The following is an 18,998-nucleotide window of genomic DNA, read 5'->3' on the forward strand; positions in this document are numbered from 1 at the left end:
CCTGAAGTATGTTCGATTCAATCTGGCGAAGTAGGAATCCCGTACTGTGATCAGCTCAACATCTTGGAACATTTTCAAAACATGCTCGTTGGGACATACCTCAGTCGAGTTACTAACATATTCATAATATTCAGAAATAGTCTGTAACACAGGTGAATTCGGTTTTTTAAGATCATTCAAGTAGAAATCAAATGCTCTAACGTTATGATGGCTAAGTGTTTTCAAAATCTCTCTGAACAGATATCCAGTGGAATTAATAAGGGTCCCTACTTGGGCATTAGTTTCGACACTGACTTGATAAGTGTACGAAGCGAGTCTGTTTACACTGACATTATTCGTTACAACACCTGAATACACTCTGGATTTCATCAGATTTGTAATGTTAATACTAACGTTATGACTAATAGAGTTCCTGTCACTTAAAAACTGTTGCAAATAACGTTTCAGTTTCTTCCGCGAAAACGTCTTCATTAACGTCTTCTTCCCTCGTACACTGAGGGTGATGGTAAAGCTGTGAGCACCGTGAGGGTAGAGTTGTCTAGTTCCGTTCACCACCTGCTTGTCCTTGAGGAGGCAGGTCCCGTTGACGGGCCGCATGTCCATCCCGTCACACAGGAGGGTCACACACTTGTGGGAGTAGATGTTGAACACCTCATCTTCCCGAAGACATAGCCTGGTCTCGGACCTCAACACTCGGCCACTGATGTCCAAACTCATCTCATTCGCCCCAAAGTTAAACAGCATGCTGAAACTGTTGACAGCGTGGAATGTATGTGATGCGGTGGGTACATTGTAATATGGTGTTGTCCCAGCAGTTAAATGGTTCATAGCTCCACCTTGTCCCATCGTGTTAAGTGCTTTTCCCTGCCATGCACATGTAAGGGGAGTGTCCAGAATCCCCCTTCCCCGTACACTTAACGCGCAGTGTGCATTTTGGTACATCACATTGTTCCCATCAATCACTGGGTACGTATAGAATGAGCACAGTTTACCCACGTCTTCCAGGAGGATTTCAGGTGGAATTGTAGTTGCAAGGGGTGGCGTTAGAAATGTTGGTCCCCTCAAGCCGGTGTGTGATGACATCAGTGTGTCGGTAGTGCTTGAGGACGTATACTCTGTTGAGACTGCACCATAGTTGAGGGCCACAGTGGTGATGGGCTCAACATTTGTAAAGTCTTTGTTACACAATCTCGGTTTATCCTCTGGATTTGGCTGACTGTCAGCCCAGCAAGTACCAAATAGGATAAGTTTCTGAACCTGGGTGAAGGACATGCCGGTAAGATCTACAGTATTATTACAAAGTAACCTTGTGGACCAGAAACGTACCATGTTCCTCTCAAAGCCATGACATCTGGCACAGTAATAGTTTGCAAATATAATGGTTGGATTTTCAATGAGTGTAACGGGTACTTTGCCAATAACAGTGCGTCCTTCCACCTCACAATCTAGGATGTCATCATCTGTTGCAACGTCGCGGGAACAACCAGATATTGTCCAGTACAGACTTGCTAGTCCTTTTCCTGTACACTCCTTGTATTGGAGTACTTTTTCCTCCTTCAGCAAGGTACTCTCCATACCTTTAAATGTTTCACTTTTTGAAAAATCAGATATGTTGGAACCAAGGCAAGTCTCAAAGTAGTCAAAGCAGCAGTCTCCGTAGAGGAGGCAGCTGCTGTCACAGGAACATGGGGACATGGCGTTTGTGCTGTGGGTGAAGTTTGGATTCATTCTGGCCGGAGTAAGCCCACACTGGTCTGAGTTGTAGCATGACGCGTACTCGCACTGAGGGGCCTTTGGATAACCGGCTATTGTGATGTACGGTAGGTTGGAGATGGGAAGAGTTGTAGCATCTGAAACATACAGGGGAGGGAAGGTGAATCGGGGTTGAACGTCGCGCTGCATGTGAGTGAGTGAGTGTGTACAGTGTCTAAGGATACAGTCGGGGGTAGCCTATCTTAACACAACTAAACCCTGTGGATCGAGGGGGGCCCATTGGGTCAGTGAAGCGAGAGACAGAGCAATCTGAGCAGTATGTTTGCACGGTCAGTGTTGCCAGAGTCGCCGTGAGCGAGTATGATCTTAGCAATATTCCAGCATGTCACGGCGAGGGACACATGGACTTCACACATTGTACCCATTCACATTGAAGCATGTGTCTGAGACTTTGCTGAAACAAAGTGCAGAATTCCGAAAAAGAGATGCTTGAGAAAATGCGGAAACACCATGCTATGGGATACCATAGAAAATATCTCCCCGATTCATTTGTTTCAAATTGTCGGCTAAAATATTACCAGTGAGTTTAATGGTTCACGCATAGCTTTTCCATCTACACTTGATAATTATATATACTGTTGTGAAATAGGTATATGTTCACTTGAATAAATATGTTTTATCTAAGCCTTTAAGTCATTCCTACTGAGACAAATATCTAAAATCTTACCTAATGTCCAAATCCATGGAATCATGAAAAGGATGTACTTCTCCATGTTGAGACTATCCGCCTCACAACTGTCTCTGTGAGGCACGGGGGGTGGTTTGCGCCAACTGTAACTTCCCAAGGGCGAGGCATGGTCAGTGTTAAACGATGAGTAGATCGTGTTAGAAACAATCACAACTAATTTCATAGGCGAAATAGTTTCTGGATAAATCCATTTATTACCTGGACATTGGAAGGGAGATAAGAATCTGCTATTATGTCGGATTAAGTCTAAGCGCAAAAAAATGTTTCTTAATGGCTTCGTGCAGGAACTCTTTACTTTAATTATATCCCAGATAGCTTGGTAACGTTGGGCAACCGCTGCGAAATGTTAGAACCTCTGGAAAATGGTTGGCGTTGACTTTATAATGTTGGACCAGCGTTGGTTTCACGTTGTAAACACAACCATGGTTGGCGATGTAACGTTGGGCCAACGTTGGCTGGACGTTGTAAAATCACAAAGTCTTTAAATTATAGTTGTGAGATCAAACAACAGTTACTACACCTTTATATGAAGTTGTGCTTTGTCAATGACATCGTTTGATTTTATGTGTAAAACAAATCTTGACACCGTTGTCTAGTAGTCTGGTCGGCTCGAAGAGGTGTGTGTCTCGGAGGTGTGCGTATTAAACTGCGGCATGGTATATGAGTGGGCAAGCACTATGAAATTGGCGTTAGTCCGGACAAGTACAACACACACACACACACACACACACACACACACACACACACACACACACACTCGGCACTCTTTTGCTACGTAATTAGGAACTTATTTTACAAATACATATTTTTTCTTTTAGAGTTGTTTGTTATTGTCATGACTGAACAATAGTACGTGGTCATGACGTCAATTGAAAATAATGTTACGTCATTCAGAGATAATAGGTGACGTCCTGACGGTAACATGTCACGACATAGCGAGTACTTACAGGGAACGCCAGGCCCAGCGTAAAATGTAAGTGCTATATGTGTTTTCATACTTCTTGCAAATCGATTGCCCGGTATTATTGGTTTCAATTATTGACTATCACCCCAGCCTATTATTTAAGATTATGTTTGTAAGGCAGTAATGATATGTTAACAATATATATGTGAACTCATGTGTTACTAAATCCGCGTAACATTCTAAGGGTGACAGTTAAAGTGCCTGTTTTGGACAGTAAATGTATGGATTTATGTTAAAATAAAGGTAATATATTCCGCAAGTTCGTAAAGACTGTACACATTGCCCTGCCTATAACACAATTTTCCTTGAAAAGGTAATCCTTTAGGTTAGCCTTAATTACGAAACCCAAACAACCCACCTTGCAACAAATGTTTACATGTGTGGCAGACAATGTGGTGACAATGTCAGAAGCATATTTATTCAAGTATTTTCTGGGACAATGTATTTTTTGGGATAAAATTCGAAATGTCAACTAACTTCTGGCTGTATTTCTAGCTCAGGTGGTTATAGGAATACGCCGTTTGATGGTAACTGAACGATATCAGATCATTGACATTTATCTGAATCTTAAGTTTACCAAATTGTCTTGGCCAAATTCACTTGTTTTGATTTAAACAGTATTTTATTTCCATTAATGTTCAGATTTTCGGTACATAGCATTACAAAATGGAAAAAGGATTAGCAAACAGGCCAAAAAGGCCTATATTAATGCTTCTCCTAATTTTGTACATTATACATGTAGATTGTAATGAAGTCTATAGAGCAGACATTAATGAGTGACACAACATGAAATAAAATGGAAAGCAAGATACCAAATGCATTTTATATTCTTAAGTTGACACATAACTTACGTAAAGCGGTTTGTTTCAATGATGTAATTGTGAACTGATTTTATAATGTGTTCATTGTCTGAGGAAGATGAATCTTCATTGCCGTGGAGTATAGTATGTATGCTGAGCTGGTTAACAAAAAAGAATTTATCAATTCTAAACTTGGCATAGCGTGGACACGATAGAAAAAAGTAGAACGCATCTTCTTGTTTTGACTTTGCTAATCCGGACAGAAATTCCGATTGATATGCATGATGAAACGGATCAGCAGGAAGGGGATAACAATTTGTGTTCATGGGGATGCCTACTTCTTGTCTAAGTGTCATACCACGAAGTATTACATAAATGTTATCAATGAATGAACCCAAGCTTTTCACATATTGTTCTCTCTGTAAATATCAGGTAACATTTCTTTCAATTTAACAAATTGCCCACAACATATGAAGAAAGACATGTAACTGTATCTATGGTCACCAGGTCTTGTAACGAAAGGCCCATGGATCAAGGAATGAAGCTTTTCCTTACGTTTATTAGTTGGGATTGTGGTGTACAAATTTAAAAAATCAAATATTTCGACAGTATTGAGCTTGGTTCTTTTCTGAAATTGTAAAAGGTCAAGGAAACCCTTTGTGTTTTTGAGAATCCACATGGTATTAATTCCACTTGTCTTAAATACTCCATGTGAATAAAGAAAGTCTGGGATTTAATTTTTTTTTTCGAGTTTCCATGGCAACGACAACGAAAATGCCGGTAGTGCTTCTTTCCGGGGTAGATCTTGAAAACCGTACAATATTTCTTCACAAACCTTAGCGCATAGATAGGTATAGTTGTAAACCGGTGCTTTTTTATAGTTCGGGATATCTTTGAAACATTTCTTTTTCGAGTTTCCACAGCAGCGACTTTGACTTAGACTGAAAATGTCGGTAGTCCTCTTTTCATGAGCAGATCTTGAAAACCGTACAATATGTATTGCCTTGCACACAACCGGACATGTCATATTGGCGGGGGATATGAGTATTTCATGCTTGTTTGACATATGTCATTTGTAACAATTAATGATTCATGCTTACATATAAATGTTATGTTTTCAGTGGGAACAACTACAAACTTGACATATAGGGAAACCAAACGTTGGATGACAGCTGTCAAGCAGTGGGTGAGATGTGCGGCTGCCCTGCCTCTTCTACCTTCTGCTGATGTGCGAGATGTGTGGTTTGTAGGTGTCGAAACTTTGTATGCTGCTGAAATTGAAAGTCCCGCCGTTGAACCTTTTAATAACTATGCTGTTTCGACACAGCTAGTTGATAATGCTAGATTCAGTGTAGCTATCTAGAGTCACTATGAAAATGTTGGTCCAAGGACAAATAGTCGCATAGAAAGATGGCAAAGACATCGCAACTCCAAAATGAACTCTGCCCATCCAACTCTCTTCAGCTTCATTGATGTTCTCAAATCGTCAAAGACACCTTGCCCAATTGATACATTGCAACCACGCAGCCCCTCACCAAACACGCACGCACACACACTCACACACCGCCACCACCCCAAGAGGGGATATATGTATATCGACCAATAGCTGTTCAGACTTTGAGATCAGTTCCAGCGAGGGGAAATATCTTTTGGTTTCCTCCTGAAAATAGACTAAGATCTATCTACTGCGACGCCTGTTAAAATGTTATCACCTATCAGCTGTTGTTAGAGTATTTCATTATCCTAACATATGGGTATCTACATGGGTAGACATATTCGTAATCATCACCTGATCCTCCCAAACAGCACAGGCCAGATGGGAAACCGGCCACGTGTTGGTTTCACTGGTATCTCTTATTTCTAGTTCAAGTGGTTAAATCAATGGAAGGGAAATGGCTTGTTGACCATTGTTGAATGATATCAAATCCTCGATATACTTGACTTGCACGAACAAAGAAATAGATCATCAAGAACGGGGGCCCTGTGTCCTGCCCAAGTGTCTTATCCTCATTGTTTAAACAGATGTTAGTCATGAGTAAATCTAGCATTTACATATTGTCTCCGATGACATTTGCTTTTATTTTTGACAAGCTGTCCTGAACCCCCGAAGAAAAAGAAGTAGCTATATCTGTGGTCAATACGTTTAGCAAGTGTCCCATGGATCAAAGAAGGATCGATGTTTATAATTACGTCTGTCGTGTGGAACGCCACCATTGCCTTAAGGTGACTGTGAGTAAAAGGCGACTACATGTATGCTTGTCGTAAGAGGCGACTAACGGGATCGGGTGGTCAGGCTCGCTGATTTGGTTGATGCATGTCATCGATCCCAATTGCGTGGATCGATGCTCATGATATCAATCACTGGATTGTGTGGTCCCGACTCGATTATTTACAGATAGCCGTCTTCTTTCTCTGGGGAAAAACTGGAAAGCAAGAGTCACGAAAAAAATTATATGTTGACAGATCTTTCCATTTGTCCATATGGGCATAACAGGGCTGTTGAATTGTATTATACAACTTTATAAACGTATTTTATTATGACATCACAGGATAATTAGAAACATTATCGCATCGGTTTTTCGATTCAAACACCAATGAACCGAAAGGAAAATCTTATAATTAAATTCCACAACAACAAATATGTTCAAGTTGTTTAAATGACAAACAAGTATACAAACAGACAGATACCAGAAAACTTTTGATGTGATGCATAAACATGGCGGCAAACTATTTGTTCGTCAAATTACATTTAGAATGAAATAATACCTCCCGAAATATTTAATCAACACAGGCATGTCTAAACCTATATGAACAATTTTGGTTTTACATCTTAAACCATGTTTTTGACTACTATACGACCACCTGCTTTACATACTGAATTTGATAAACAATCATGTCTTTCCACAGTAAACGAAAATATTCAAGCCAAAACCACGCTTGTGACAAACCGGCACGGCCTACCTCTCATTATTGCGGTGAACTTTCTAACACATGTCATGCATTTCCTGGTTTAAATAAAACTAAAACTGAACACTTAACAGCCTCGGTGACTGATTGGGTTAGATCGCTGACTTTGTGTGCTCACTCTGGCAGTGTGAGTTCGAATCCCGGACGGGACTCAACCACAAAAAGTACGCGAATCTGTACTTTACTCAGAAAGAGTTATTAAAAATATGAGATTTGTTCACTTTTTAAATGGCATTGTTTGTTCATAATAACAATGGTTTCAAAAAGATTGCATTGGTTGTGGAACGGATGATAGACAAATGGTCCAGTTTCGGTACTGGGAATGGTTGATGACGCACAACTGTTCATCATTCTGATCTTGCAAATGGCTAAACCAACATCAGTTTAAACGTGATCATACAGATTCCTTTATGCTGGACATATCTAACATACAATAATAGTTAGAAGACAATTTTTGGACAGTTAGAAACAAAAGCGTATTTTGTAGAAGACGCTGTTCGCAGTACAGGTGAATTCATGCTACCAATCTCTATGGTCGTTCGCATTACTGCAGAAGCCGTTATAAGCACAGTTTCCATTAAGTACAGTGTCTACTGTCCGGCACTGAGTGGAATGTGGCGTTAGTCTACAGTTCAGTACTCCAAAAGGCCGGTGACGGATGTATTCCATTAAGAAACACATTTGACAGGCGATTTCTGACAGTAAATGACATTTATGGACTTGACATAGATTGTGGAACGATATGCACAAACAGTTTAATCAGTCACGTTGTTATATGTTTAATTTATTGTTAAATAATGTTGGAACTGTATTACATTGTTTATGTCAAGATGCAGTAGAAGTTCATAACATTGTGTTTTAACAATAATTAGTTGTCGGGAATGTATTACTATCTAATGTAAGCAGTGGGTTGGAAGTTACTATGCTTTGATGCTTTTGGATTTAAGTGTAATCTATAATTGTTTGGAACAGCTAAAGACTAATCCCGCATGGCATGGAACTTTCTAGAAGGTATTTAGACTATATAAGTGGGCAAGCGCTTTCTTCTGATCACACATTACATCAAGACCAATGGTTGTGTGAAGCTTTCCAGCCTGGATATCCATCATAGGCCTAGTCTGGAAGCTAGACCACTGTTGGTGCTAGGTGAATATTATTGCTGATTACAACATGAAATTACAACCAATAATCTTGTGTCTTTATTCTTTTCAAATTCTTGTGTTTCGTGTACAAACATTAGATTGACTGTAACAGATAGAAAGGATTTCATTGAGTATATGGCTTTTATATGTCCTTAATTTACACATTAACTTCATAATACAGCAGCATTATACTAGGTTGGGCTTGTTTACTTTACAAAGGCATGAACAATTAACAATAAGGTAAATTACAACACAACACAAACCTCAATTTCAATTTGGAAGTGACTTGACAACGTTACATTGTCTTTGAACTGCGGCTTTGCACGCTGAAGCCTGCTCTGTTGGCCCGAATAATGACCAGTGTTGTCCGCAACATATCACGATGAGAGATACTTTATGAAGATCGGGTTTAGAGTTTCGGTAACGGTTTGTGTCCATTCAATAATATTTCAAATATTTTACCTGAAATATATCTGTTCCAGCTCAAGAACATCGGTAACTGCTCAGGGCGATTGGTCACATTATAATAGACACATGTTACTCTCGTAATCATTTTATGGCAATTATTTCAAAAGGTAAATCAGTATAATTCCAGATCAAACAAGAATGCTGGACTGCGTTCATGGAGTTGGCTGCGTATTGTTTTTCAACATTATCCCCACCAGATCAAACAAGAATGCTGGACTGCGTTCATGGAGTTGGCTGCGTATTGTTTTTCAACATTATCCCCACCAGATCAAACAAGAATGATGGACTGCGTTCATGGAGTTGGTTGCGTATTGTTTTTCAACATTATCCCCTCCAGATCAAACAAGAATGATGGACTGCGTTCATGGAGTTGGTTGCGTATTGTTTTTCAACATTATCCCCTCCAGATCAAACAAGAATGATGGACTGCGTTCATGGAGTTGGTTGCGTATTGATTTTCAACATTATCCCCTCCAGATCAAACAAGAATGATGGACTGCGTTCATGGAGTTGGTTGCGTATTGTTTTTCAACATTATCCCCTCCGGATCAAACAAGAATGATGGACTGCGTTCATGGAGTTGGTTGCGTACTGTTTTTCAACATTATCCCCTCCAGATCAAACAAGAATGCTGGACTGCGTTTATGGAGTTGGCTGCGTATTGTTTTTCAACATTATCCCCACCAGATCAAACAAGAATGCTGGACTGCGTTCATGGAGTTAGCTGCGTATTGTTTTTCAACATTATCCCCTCCAGATCAAACAAGAATGCTGGACTGCGTTCATGGAGTTTGCTGCGTATTGTTTTTCAACATTATCCCCTCCGGATCTCTGGTCCACACATGTCTGCCAACGAGGCTGGAGTGTCTGGATCCCTTTGGTATAGAAAACTTCTTTCTGGTGATGTACAATGTCCCCCACATTAGAAATAACGCCAGCATCATTTGCATAATGCTTGCCAGACAGTTCTTTCTTCATGTTGGGAAAAGGCGGATATTTGACGGTGCCAGTTCTTGTGAATACGCACGCACGCACGCACGCACACACACACACACACACACACACACACACACACACACACACACACACACACACACACGTGTATATGCACTATATAAGTGCAATTACCCTCAACGCGACGTTAAACCCCATTTCACTTTACCTCACCTTAGGCATATGGATGATCTGATAATAGTTAAATACCCACTGATTTACCCACCTAAAATAAAAGAGATCAGTGAAACTGACTTCATATTCAGATCTATGCATACAGATCAAAGTGACAAAACTCTCTACAAGACTGTATGACTAGAGGGGGTGACTTCAACTTTCCATCTATTTCGAGCAATATTCCTGCAGGTCCAGTCTTTTGTGTTTATATTTCACAACTTTTGAGGTGCAACCGAGCATGCTCTTTCTACCAAAATTTCAAAGAGAGTCATACGAATCTTGCTCAGAAGTTGTTTGTTCAAGTGAAGGAGTGAGTCTGGTTTTACGCCGCTTTAAGCGATATTCCAGCAATATCACGGCGGGGGACACCAGAAAAGGGCTTCACACCGTGTACCCATGTAGAGGAATCGAACCAGGGTCTTCGGCGTGACGAGCGAACGCTTTAACCACATAGCTACCCCACCGCCTCTGTTTGACGAAGGTAACAACATTCAAGGTCTCAATTAATCTATCAAAACGTTTTATGGTAGACACGTGGAGGGCATTTCCAAATCAGCTACAAAAATACGTCCGGTGCAATTCCTTTTTTGTATTTGTACCATATGTTGCCGTGTTTATCAGGTGATCAATTGACTTGCCGTTGAATGTGTTTGTGACAGGTGCCAGCGGTGGGGCACGATACGCTTATCTGTTCATGAACACCTGGTTTGTTTACATGCCGCCGTCGCTTGGCAGGAGTCCTGCTGTGCGGCGTCAGGCAATAAACACTTACTTTTGTTATGCAGATTGTGTGAATAGCGGGTGCCTCTAGTAAGATCCGGGGTAGAATAGGTCTTCAGCAACCCATGCTTGCCGTAAATGGCGACTATACTTGTCGTAAGAGGCGACAAACGGGATCAGGTGGTCAGACTCGCTGACTTGGTTGATGCATGTCATTGTATCCTAATTGCGTGGATCGCTGCTCATGATGTCAATCGCTGGATTGTCTGGTCCAGACCCTTTTTTTCCGACCGCCATCATATAGCTGGAATATTGCTGAGTGAGGCGTTAAACAACAAACAAACAACAACAGATACAGTTAATACAGTTTGCCTTTTCACCCGAAGCCTGCACTTTACTCAAGAGTTCGTGTTTGATCTAAAAGAGTTCGTATTGTGAAACACCTTTCTCTTATGAAAACAAGAACTCATAATTCAAAGCTATTTTCGACTTATACTGGTAATTACGAACGACATTGCCAATGACGCGGATTACTGTATCACTACATCCTGTCACATAAATCAAGACGTAATCCACTGGACCAAGAAACGTGACAGGGTATATATCCATTTACTAGCTATATATAATGATGGAATGGTTGTGTCAGAAAAAGCTGTGCAAACCGGCAGTCACTGATTAATGGATATATTTTGCTAAACTGAATTACAGAAAAAAGCGTCATTGTCACAGACATCAAGTTTACAGGATGACGCTGGAAGGAAGTAAATATATTTAACTAGCGCCAGAAAATTCGGTTTTAATACCGACATTTATTTTAGAACCCGCTGCAAATCTATTTTAAAAGACAGGACACTTTCCAGTTAACCTTAAACAGTTGAGTTGAAGAAGAAATGAAACCCAATGAAAATCCGGAAAACCGCTAGTGGCGTTAGCCAGAAAAATCAGCAAGAAGATCTCTTCAATTATTGCGACAGATTCATGATTAGTTTTATAGTGTTGGCAGAAAATAATTCGGACAGACTTCTTAACTCATAGCCACCTTTCGTGCCCGGTTAATGACGGCGTTCCATGCACAGGCAAACACAATCCCAACAAGAGTGAGACATGAGCCAACGAAATGTCACCTCTGAGAGCATCTCGAGCAAAGTTATGGCTTTATCTGCGACTACAAAGTGCGATTTTAGGCTTTAACGAGAGAATAAACTTCAACAGGTCAATGCTTCTAAGCGTTCTCGTACAAGTAACAGGCTTAGATTTTATGGTATTCGCAAATCCGCTTTATAATAATGACGTATCTAACGTGTTCTAAACATATCGGTAGTCATCGATTAGTAGGTATTATCCAGCTCATCGGCGACATCTTTCATTAGATCGGCACGTACATTCTTGTATGGAAATGTGCTATAGTTGACAGTGTAAATTTATAAAACGGGGAGACAAGAACCTCAAGACGTAGGCGTTCAGAGCAGTGCTGAAAAATGCCCCCATCCCAGTCAATGATTTTATGTGGTCTGGTAATGTCGCCTCGTTGCTATGCTTTTACATACAAAGTACGTATACGCTCCCCGATATGGCAAGTTATGTCTGTTATATTCATTCTTGAGAAAAGTTGAAAATGAACTAGTAATCAAGAGGAGCATTGCACAAACTTTAATTTGATATCAATTTCACTATTATAGACAGAGTGAATTTTCTTTTCATCCAAGGACATTCTAAAAAATATTGCCACGGCACTGTAGCTCATCTTCAGAAGTAGTCAACAGTTCGAACAACAAAGATAACATCCAATTTGTTCTTCAAATATTTTCTGCATTAATACCGAGGACAATAATATTAATGACTACGAAAGAATTTAATACAATTCTACAATAATCAGAAGTCTGCAAGAATGAATGTACAATTGTGTACACAGTCAAATTTTCTTTGACCGCCTCCGTGGTCTAGAGGTAGAGCGTCCGTCCGGAAAGCGGAAGGTCCGGGGTTCGATCCCCGGCCGCGTCATACCATACGAAAATAAAAGATGGTACTTGTTACCCTGTCTGGCGCTCGGAATTAAGGGGCTAAAACAAAGACTGGTCGGCTCGGAGTCAGTATACTGTGTCTTAGTGGGGTATTCATGTTTAACTGCTGCATGGTATCTCAGTGGGCTAGTTCTATAAATCGGCATCAGTCCGGACTAGTACAAGCAGCCACCAGCCATCCACACAGGCCGTCATATAGCGGGAATATTGCTGAGTGCGGCGTTTAAGAACAAAACAACACACACGTGCATGCACGTCGCTATATAAGTGCAATAATCTTGGACGAGACGTTAAACCCAATTTCACATCACCTCACCTGAAATTTTCTTTACACTGAGGTGAGCTAAAAAAGAGACTTGAACTTGGTACCATTTTGAATTTTCAAGCCCCTGATTTTATGTTACGTCTGCCTCGCATTGTGCACTATGAAATAATTAAGTCCAATTTAAATTCACGACTGCTATAGTTAAATCTCTAAAACTACTAACTTAAACATGAACTAGTTTTTTATCATAACAAAACATGAGCCCCTGTTTATTTTGGAAAAAAATAACTTAGATCCTTAAAATTCAAAATAAATGCTGATCTCAAGCCAAAATCAGCGCCCCACACAAACAACAAGTGGTCGCATCCTAATAGTGACTCTTGCTGCTCTTCAGAATATTTTAGGATAGCATTTTCCGACTTTGCAGTTTGAATATTTCAAGGACAAAGATGCTTAGATAATCCTGAACTGTCAATCATTCTTTAATGTTGTGACATTGATCAACAACTGCATAATTGCAAGAAGAATATCATAATATTATTTTTCTGCAAAAGCATATAGGCATGGGATAAAATACCAAATGGAAAAGTCTTGAGTTGTTACCACATACGTGACAGATTTGGTTGCATTTCCATCGAAAACAAAGTCTTGAATGAATGTAGTGAAAGTAGCGCCCGTATAGTGAGCGAATGTCTGGAATGACTGGTATATGCTGTACCCCTGATCCTTGTTTAACTTTGAGATCCAGTGCCTGACAGACCTGAGGCTGACGACGTGGAAAAGTAAACATTCATATCCCCCACCCAAACGATGTTGGCGGGGGATATTGAAATGGGTTTCGTCCGTCCGTCCGTGCGTCCGTGCGTCCGTGTGTGCATGCGTCCCGAAATCGTTTCCTGAGCATAACTCAGAAACCGTTAAATATTTCCTTTCCAAACACTGCATGTCTATATTAAAGGACATGCTGAACTGGTGCCTTTTGCTATTTTGGAATTTTAGAAATTTTTATTTTTTTACGTTTCCATGGCAACAAGTTGGACTTAGGTTCTATAAGGGTAGAGTTCGTTTCCGGAGCATAACTCAAAACCCATTCAATACTTTCTTACAAAACTTTGCATGTTTACCAGACACATACTGAACTGGTGCCTTTTGATATTTAGCAATTTTATCATTTTTAATTTTTTACGTTTCCATGGCAACAAGTTGGATTTAAGTTTTAATATAGGGTGGGTTCACTTATGGAGTATAAGAAATAAACTGTTAAATATTTCCTTTCCAAACACTGCATGTCTATATTAAAGGACATACTGAACTGGTGCCATTTGATATTAAGGAGTTTTAGAAATGTTTATTTTAGAAATTCCATTGCAGCTTTTTTGACATGGGCTAAGGGCAGTGTTGGGTCAGTTGCCTGGTTTGGGACCATAACGTGTTGAAGTGGGCGGGGGATATAGATGACTTCGTCGACTGTACGCTTGTTCATAAGAGAGTTTCAACTCACAGATATCAATATGAAAATAGGCTGAAAAAACCTTTGATAAGTCCCAGGATCAAATACTCACATCTCTTGTTAGGATTCAGACTCGAAAGATGTGAAACAGCTGACATGAAATCTACTTTCTGTCATTCGCACGGTTAAATCATTATCTGACAAGAGGCTGACCCTAGTTTAAAAAGGCATTGTAAATTTTGCTTTAATTAAACCTTAGCGATTGGAACCATTCACCGAACATTCGATGCATATCGATTTCGTATCGCGAAGACATGTATCGATACAAAGCGATATTATTGGCACCCAGGATTAACACAAATAAACAAAGTTGAGAAATGTTCATCGAATCACGAAAAGTAAGGGAGGGAGACGCCACAACAACGACATAACATGTTGATAAGGACCAGGCATGTTCGCGGTTGGCAGGTGCGAGACTAGCTCTCTGATGAGCAGGTTTTTGCTGCCCAAAGGTATTGGAGTATATGTTTGCGTCCCGTTGTGCTGCCATTTATACAACAACCACGCGGTATAGTCTTCATGCATGATAACGTTAAGACTCCAACTACAATGTTCACATTGGACTTCCTCAACTACATGAACGTTAATACTTTGCCATGGCTTGCATGTTACCCTGACATGATCCCCATCGAACATCTGACAGGGAAATCATTAGACTACCAGTACCACTCGCCATCCGTCAGCACCTGAAACGATGTCTCATGGGGACGGCAACGGCTTCCCGCTACCGTCATAAGGCGTTTGAAGTCATCGGTGCGGCGACGTGCTCTGGTCTGCATTATGCCAGAGATGGACATACTCAATGTTAAACCTGACGTTGTAGTCACTTTAATTCTGCTTCATATGTGTTTTGACAAATGACAAAATGACTGATCTCTTTTTGACCTCCTGTATCTCTGTGTCATTGTTACTCGTAAAGTTTTGTCTTTTATGGATTGAAATTTTGTTCACGTCATGCTAAAACGCCACTTTGATTGTTGATTGATTGTTGTTTAACGCCGCAATCAGCAATATTCCAGTTATATGACGGCGGTCTGTAATAATCGAGTCTGGACCAGACAATCCAGTAATTGACATCATGAGCATCAATCCACGCAATTGGGATCGATGACATGCAGCAACGAAGTCGGCGAGCCTGACCAGCCGATTCCGTTAGTCGCCTCATACGACAAGTATAGTCGCCTTTTACGGCGTGGATGGGTTGCTGAAGGCCTATTCTACCCCGTATCTTCACGGGGCGCCACTTTAATTAAGTATGCATGTACACCAGAGTCAATAAAAGCAAAGCGAAAGCATCTTAGACTTTAAAGCATACATAGCCCCTTTTATTACGTATGTATGCTTTGCTTCAATTGTCTCTCAAAGTCTTCTTGTACCACTTTGTGGACGTCAGTTTGTGAATGTGATGGTTCAGCAGTTGACGGTAAAATTCCTTCCAGTCCGACTTCGGGTCCGATTTACGACGCTAATGGAAAAATTGAAAATAACCTTAAATGTGACCATTAGTGAAAACGGAACACCGTCGCGATTAGCTGTGCAGAGTTGCATCCAACATCAGAAACCTATGATTGTTGGTTAGAATCCCGATTCGCCCCGACTATGTTTCTATGTTTGTCAGCACCATACCCGTGCTCGTGGGTTTCACCGAAGTGTAAAACGTCATCACTTCGGGCTTTCCTCCCACATTAAGCTGACACGCCGCGATATAACTGGAATAATGTTAAAAGCGGTGTTAAAAACAATTCAATCCCTCACTCATTATATTAACCAATATAAACACCAGAGAAAGTGTACTCTTACAAATATCATGCAATTGTCAACATTTCATCACAGTAAACCTTAGCTTTTTAATTGTTCCCGGAATATGTAATTCTTTTTCATCCAAAAACAATAGACATTCGTGTGAAAAGTTACTTTTTACCTAGTAAATTGAAAAAAGGTAATACTATAAAACTGATTTTCTTCAACATTTCTATCGGAATTCAACAAATGACTGAAGGCTTGTGAGGTATGTGTGGGGAAAGGAACGCTTCTACAACTTACACAAAATGTCATTCAATTATTTCAAGACTAACCACTAAAGGAGCTCTTTATGTATAGTAAGTAATACTATCTCTTCTTCTTTTAAACTTTCACGTAGACGTAGGCGTTAGCGTGGGTATTTTGTTTCTAATCGTTCGGTGGATTCGTTATTGGACATATGTTTTTTTCTACAATTGTATATAAACATAGGGATTGTATGACAAGAAATCTACATCTCATTGGTTGTTGGAGATGTGGTTGGGTTAAAAGGTCAGAGATGGCCACAAATGGGGTTACTGAACATTATTTCAGTTATTCAGCCTCGTAGAGGAATCTTATGGTTCTAATGATTGCGTTCATGTTCTTTATAAATCCATTTTAAGCTGACCAAACGTATTCAGCTAAAACAAAACAGTGAAAACGTTGCGGTGCGACTGTTTTGTTTGCTGGTGGTTTGACAGCGTAGTCATTAATATTCCAGCCACATCACGAAATTCTGTAAATAATCGAGTCTGGACCAGACAAACAATCGGGGAACGATAACATGCAGTCAACCAGACCACCCAACCTGGCGGTATAAGGATATAAGAGTGAGTGAGTGAGTGAGTTTGATTTTACGCCGCTTTCAGCAATGTTCCAGCAACATCACGGCGGGGAACACCAGAAATGGGCTTCACACATTGTACCCATGTCGGGAATCGAACCCAGGTCTTCGGCGTGACGCTTTAACCGCTAGGCTCCCCGACCGCCCCTAAGGATAAAATAAAATATCTAGTATTGTTTTAAATACTCAAAGATGACTTTGACCTTTTGAGTTTGTGAAAAATTAGGAAACTGAAGAAAAACAATACACTTAAATAACAACAGTTTGTAAATGCTGGGAGTACAAAGCCCGTTTCGCAATAATCCCCCCAAATCGATTTCATATTCTCTGCTACATCTTCATACAACATACTATTCAAAGACAATTACATACAATCTGAACAAAGGTGAGCTTTGTTTGAAAGATTATTTTTTGGACAATGCCGCTATGTCCGAAACAGGCCATGACTGCCTCCAAGCTCCACACACGGTCTCCTCTTTCATCAAGAGGGCAAGAAATTGGAAGTGTCACCCCGTGTGTGCTGTCGCTACACATTTAATAAACATTGTCCAATTCATCTCTATCAATATTCCGATTCCGATTCCAACCTCTGTTTCACGACAACACGGAAATTGAAGCTAGTTCCTGTCACTAACGAGTCGACTTGGCGCATTCTGTGCATTTGGTAATGGGTCTCTCTGCTAAAACATTCATTACTGAATCCTATGGGAGTTCCGCGCAGCCGGGGAAACTAGGTATCGCCACGTACGGATATCATGTAACTGAAAGAGAAAGACTTGTCAGTGTTTCTCCATTCGCTTAATCCAGCTTTTGTATTGATCCCGCAATAAGGAAGACAAAACTCTAAACTCGCACTATGGGTCGTGTGTCAGCTCGATTTGTTTCCAAATATATGTGAACAAGTTGAAATGTTTAACCTGACAAGACCATTCACTGGACAAAATATCATCCATTCCAACATTTCCAAAACTTGGAAATACCGTCATTCCAATTGGAAATATGACCATTCCAAAATTTGGAAAGGTCATATTTCCAAGCTTGGAAATGTTTGGAAATGTTTGGAAATGTTTGGATTTGTTTGGATTTGTTTGGAAATGTTTGAATACATAGGTGATTTTATGTCTGCTTCTTCTGTCTGCTGGTTAAGCTGTTCAGATCGTTTCCAAAGTGGATTTGCTGCAATATTCTATCCCAACGCTTTAGTTGAATACATAATACTGTTTATAAATGTATTTGACGGTGCAACACATCAAGAATTTACTGCCGCTTCTTCAACTTGTGTGCACTTGAGATTATTATTACGTCGGTAATGCACTCTTTCAAGTGCATCTTTGGCTTAAAGCTTCAAACGAATGCTTTCATAAAATACCCCATTAGATACTTTTCAAATGTTAGGATGTGTTGGCAACACATCATGGTTTTATTGCCGCTTCTTTCAGTTCGTAGGCTTGTATAACGGAACATGGTGGACTTATATGTCTACATATTTGATTTTATGTCACCAAGCTCATTTGTCGATGAAAACATTTCATCTGTAATACGTTACATAAGTGTATCATACTTATGGCCATCATATATTTTGGCAATATTTAGATATCGCAACACATCATGATTTTATTTCAAAGATGCAAAATAAAGGTCACTGAGGGTAGATTTTTTATTTAATTTGTATATAGCGTAGTACAGTGAATTTCTCTTGGTTGTTTAACAAGCTCACATAAAAGATGTAAGCCTCAATAAATTAAGAATTATGTTTCTACTGGTGCTTCTTCTGGTTCTCAGTTTGTTGTTGCGCTTTGTTCAAATATTTTGTAATATGAACTTAGCACCATAAATGATTTGAAATTTATCACAATTTATCAAGAGAGGCATCGTGGTTTTACT

The sequence above is a fragment of the Haliotis rufescens genome, unplaced genomic scaffold, assembly GCF_023055435.1.
Source record: "Haliotis rufescens isolate VD_foot unplaced genomic scaffold, xgHalRufe1.0.p SCAF_1, whole genome shotgun sequence".
Lineage (NCBI taxonomy): Eukaryota > Metazoa > Mollusca > Gastropoda > Lepetellida > Haliotidae > Haliotis > Haliotis rufescens.